Here is a 6,000-nt window from a genome sequence, read left to right on the forward strand (position 1 = left end):
CATCACTGGTGCTGGCTGTCTGCCACCAGGCTTTAAACCCCCCCAGCAGGGAACAAGACGAGCTGTTTATCTGACTTACTCCAAGATTGCCAGAGTTGCCCTCCCCCACCCACTACTTACCAATGATGGGCAAAGCTCCACACACCCACTGCCATATCTGCCCTTCTAACTGCCCCCTACCAGCCTAACATCCACCACAAAGCTCCCCTAAGCCCACCCACTGTTTCCCATATATAGCTACTGTTTTACCTGTCTCCACATGTTCACCCCAACCATATGCCACCAAAATCCCCCTCTGGTTAAATCTATAAACCCATTAGGTTTGGTGTTTAGCTCTTACTGAAGGTGCCATCACCGTAGGATCTGACCCAAAGCACAGAGGGAGATGTGATAAATACTAAAAATGTTTTTATTGTTTTTGGTAGTCTCTGATGTACTTTTATCTAATGATATAATGATGTAGGTTCGCTAAAGCTATATTTAGACATATATCAGATACTGTATTGTTGCAGTCACGAAGGCAGGATATCCCGATGCATAAAATATTTAGAGTTGTTCATTTTAAGTTAATTTTGCAACTTCCCTCTTTAATCACTCAATTTGGAATGGAGATTTGTCATGGTAAACAGATTAGTAGTCTATTAAAAATGAATTACCAATCATTTTTGTATTGGATTTTTGTGGTAGTTTGGGATTAATGAGAATAAAAGAACAAATACATCTGCACAGTTTTGTACAAATTTGACAGTTCACTTAGTGGAAAACACCTACTGCTACACCACTGATTAGCATTTAGCTAGACCTATTAGAAATACTCAACCCACAGAGAGCAACAGGGCGACAGTTTGTAACACATTAACTAACAGAAATAATTAATAAGTCAGCATAAACCTGCTTAAATCGTTTTTCGGCCATTTTGGAGCCGAAAAACAACCAAACATGACCCCATTTCAGTCGTGAGGTATTTAGCCGTTTAACATTGCTAAGGCTAAAGTGCTAGCAAACCCTTCAGGCCAAATCAAGCATAGCGTGTTAAGTCCGATATTCACTGACCTTTCTCGCCCTGGCTGACCAACCCATGAGAACAACAAATACCTGCTTTTAACTTGGTTGGTGTTCAACTTTCTTCAGCAGCCGTAGTTACTTGTCTGTCTGCATTTGGCGCTGGCAGGTTATTCATTGCTGAAAACAGCTGCCTAACTGTTCCACAAAGGGCCGTGTGGCTGCAGGTTTTTGTTCCAACCAATCAAGCGCACAGTTTGACCAATCAACTGTCTGAACACTGAGATCAGTTGATTAAATGAAGTCAAGTCTGGTGTGCTGCTGCTTGGTTGGAACAAAAATCTAAAAAAAAGAAAAAAAAAAACAACTCGACAAATAAATGAGCTAAAACGGGTTTAAAAGCTCCCAGTAACAAATTTGGGATGATGGAGTTGAATGAATGAGTGAAATTTTCCCTAAGTGTTTGCTCAACAGAAAAAAAGCCAGCAAATACATTAAGTGATCAACAGCTGATCAGAGATCAGTTTTAAAATCCATTTGACATGTTTATTTCAGTGTCTTAAATCAAATCCTAACGCTGGAAAAATTAAGATTTTGGTGAAATAAGGCAACTCCAGACAGTAGGAAGACAAGTACACACAAACCCTCACATTACCAGCCAGACTCCATAACTGCTGTCACTGTTACACTGTAAAATCCTCCTCATCACAGTAATCACCATAATGCAATAATCACCATTATCACCCCTGCATGTGGCAGGTTTGTTCAGGTACAGTAAGTCCAGCTCAGCTTGTCCTTGTTAACCTGCCACGCCTGACCCTGGGCCTGCATGACAGCAGCCTCCAATGTGTCTCCCATAGCGACCGTTGCATTCAGTCTTGAAGGCTTGGCCTCGGACCGGTCCTGTTACCTTGGTGACAGTGGAGTATGACGACCCTCCATCCCCAGCGTCACTTGGACCCATTTGCCCTGGAGTCAGTCTGTGAGTTGTACTGTGTCCTCACATCATCTCCTTCAGCAGAGATGGTGGGAACACTGCTGGAGAATCTGAGATTCTTCATTTAGTGTTTTCTATTTAACCAGAACATCTAAATTTGCATACAATGAGACAGTTAAGATTATTTTTGCCTAATATAGTCAGACAAAGAGAAGACATAACACTGATTGCTGGGGTCTGCATTTTCTGAGACAGAAAACCTAATGGAGTGTAGGATTCAAAAAACAGCCAAAAATGAAATCTGAGATTTTACGGGCGATCTGTTAAATCACCTGTGACTCATTTTTAAAAATTTTTAAAAATTACATTTGGTAATAGCTATAAACAGAACCAAGTAATCTCAAGTAGGTATCAAAAGGCCGTGAGTTGACCCAGACTCATCTTGTCTCAAGATAACACACAAGGCTTTTCCCACAGACTGACTGTTTGTGTTTTTAAATGAATTTTACTGAATGTATAACAGAAATCGATTCTTGTAACCGCTTTTGGAAACAAGATGGGATTGTTGTCTACCAGTCTTTGTGAATCCATTTTTTTTGGCTTGTACTGTTCCTGTCATCAAAGCTGATTGTAAATGAGAGAAAATAATCTAGTCTCTGTGGGGGCGTATAATTTGTTTACATACATTGGAAAAAAGGTGATGATTATCAGACCAAAATTTAACATTGGACACTTTCCATTTCAAACTCTCCTTCTTTTTTCCACCGATTTCCTGTCATTTCTACTGTCTTCTAAATGGAGACACCAAAGGAGCCTGATTTACACTAATGCAGACTTCTGTATCTTCTCAAATACACATCCTTTATCCATTTTTTCAGGCTTTTCTTATACAGTTAGCGATGTGTAAGAAAATCACAGTCCCAGGCACAGTTTCTCAGAAAGACAGTTGGACTGTATCTTCTGTAGAGGGATGGAGTGGACTTTCACACCCCAACACTGTTCAGGCCTCCAGCCAGTCAACATGATAATGATCAGCATCATTCATCAGGAGTACTGATGTGTCCAATCAGACGGAGCAGTGCTTGTGAGTGTCTGTCTCTGTTGACCTGGTGCTTCTCTCCCTTTCCACCCCCACTCCACTGTGCAGACACAGGGTTGCTTAGCAACCCAAGAGCAGCCTATGGAGAACACACACACTCATTTGTGCAGACACACACACACACACACACACACACACACATACACATACACACACTTGGAAAACCCAGGAACTCAGAAGGAGGAAGATAATGTACTCCCACTCCACCCCTACATCACGTTCTGTGACCCCCTAAAATGTGAAGAGAAACAGTCCACCCCACTGACTGGACGAGATTCAACCCAGTGACAATGCCCAGTGACTGCTCTTCAGCACACATAAAGCCCAGTGCCTGAGTAGAAAGCTGTCCTTGCATTCAACTGTTGGCATCACATACCGTACATCCAAAATAACAGTGAAACAATCCTATCAATGTCTTTTCTTTCTTCTTTCTTTAAAAAAAAAAACCCTTGTTATCACATCATATCTACATCCAGAACCTCACTTAATATTTTGTGATTGTGACTGATTACCAATGGATTTAAGCCTGGCAGCCATGAAATCAGCATTTTCTACAGACAAAGAGCTTTAAGAGATGAAAGTTAAAAGCTCTGCAGCGTCTCCCCAGTCTAACACTATTAGCACATTAAGTGAGTGCTTAAATACAGTCAGCAGACGATGGATCAACTCACTGCCTTGAGCGGGAGACAGCACTGTAATCCCCTAAAGGGGGGGTTTCACTACAGTAATGGCAACCCGCATGAAACTGCAGCCCCTGGGGAGTGGTGGGACCGGGTAGATTATGAGCAGCCTTGGGGCAATGCTAAACCCCTTGCAGCCCAAACACACACACACACAGGGAGGCTGGTAAGTGTGCACGTGAATATAACCATACCATGCATAAAAACACACACACGAGTATGCTTGAAAATGGAAAAGATAAAAACAGAGAGGTGTTTGCACATAAAAATAAACACACACACAATATCCAGAGGTATGATTTGAGTGATTCCTCAGTGGGGGTTAATACATCCTCTTTTAACATCTGTATGACGTGTTTGGGGGGGGAGGGGGGGGGGGGGCTGTAGTAAGTTGATGTCAGGGGGATAATTTTACTCCGGGATAGGGATAGTGATGGAATGACTCCTTGGGCCAAGAGCGAGGAGATGGCAGGAGGTTGAGAGTTTTTTTTTCTGTTTTTTTTTTGTGGCAAATTAAAGCAGCCTCAGGGGCAAGAGAAATGAACTGAAACATGGTGACATAAAAGGTAAAGAGCACAATATAGCCTGATCCCTGCTGGAAAACAGAACGATAACACTATCACGTGGTGATAAACACAGATGGGGACATGGTTACTTGACAGTGATATAGTTATTATTACACACTGACTGTGAAAACAAACAAAGGTTCAATTTTTACCAAATGAAATCATTAGAGGAATGGACTGTGGAGCCATTTACTTGGGTCAAATGATTCTATTTGGCTTTACCCAGCACCAGAGGGTATATGGCGCTGGGTAAAACCAATATCTATGCACATCTTTCCTTTATGCAATACTGTTCACACATAAATTCAAAGTACCAGTAGTGTGTAGTCCTTCCAGCCTGCTCAACTGCTCATTTTGTTGCCTTTCTCCCCCAGGGCAAAGCTGCTTAGAGCAGAAAGGAGATTATACATCACCAAATATACAAACAAAAAACCCACTGCAAAGCCTATGTGACCCTTGCTTATGAAAAAGACACATAGACATACCTATTTTGAGACCCAAATCTGCATCTAGATTTGGATTTCTATCTGACCCGATGCTTTCATCCGCACATAAATACAGCACTTACACAGTACATTCACCTAAAAGGTCTGTAAGAGCCGGCAGCTTTACTCAGTGGGGACTCAATCCTCTCACATTAACAGTACTTCAGTTGCACACACAAACACACACACACACTGCCCCGATTTGACTCATAAATCCATAAATATAAAACTCTGTAAGTGAGACATACACCCATTCCTATTAATGTGTGGCCTTCTCTTTGTCCTGTATTGGAGCCGGTGTAGGGCTGGCCTTTGGTTGTGCACTCTTAAAGCTGTTTCATTTTTATAACTGTGAGCATAAAACCCAGAGGGAGAAACAGACACAGGTGACCTTTGGGGGATGGGAGGTCACTGGAGGCGGTCACTGAATGTAATCTTTCAATGAGCAAACCAAGGACTCAGCAGCCTGGGGAATACATACACACGCTTTGGACAGGCCTCGCTCAGCCGTTGAGACTGTGTGTGTGAAAAGAGAGAGGGAGTGAGAGACGGGGACAAATGTCTCATCAACCTCAACACATCCCACATGTTCGAGGCATTTTCATGTACGTAGGTGATTAGGGACAAAATATTCCCTCTCTCCGTCACATATTAGCTTTAGCTGATCTTTAGTTTAGTTTTTTTTTTCACAGAACAAGTGTCCCCCAGTTGCAGGGACTGATGACTCAACGTACATAAGTGCATGTGAATATTGTTTCATGAAAGGCTCGAAAAAATATGAGCCTGTCCTTCAGGGATGATGGATTGGTGTAAAAATGTCATGGTACTATTAAAGGTGATTAATAAAAATGCCCAGGCTTTTACACACATCACATACAAGTCCAACTGCTTTGTAGAGGTAAACACACTAACCCTAGGACTCTCATCGTAACATTTTGATTTTGCCTTATAAGCACGTGCTTACACACCATCTCCCTTCGAGAGATGGTATGATGACACAAGTGCATACATAAGGGGAAAAAAAATCTGAAAATATAGGGCACATGGTAAAACATGCTGAGAGAAACACTTCTATCAATAATATACTTGCACTGATGTCCAAAACCATTTCTATGAATCTGCTGCATGTTCACACTGCCCTCTAGTGTCTGGCAAACCATGGTGCATCAATTTTAGATTGTACTTGTACAACACATTCATGTTCCAGGCTGTGGAGAACAAGTAGTTTGTA

The sequence above is a fragment of the Toxotes jaculatrix genome, chromosome 10, assembly GCF_017976425.1.
Source record: "Toxotes jaculatrix isolate fToxJac2 chromosome 10, fToxJac2.pri, whole genome shotgun sequence".
In the NCBI taxonomy this organism is placed as follows: Eukaryota; Metazoa; Chordata; class Actinopteri; family Toxotidae; genus Toxotes; species Toxotes jaculatrix.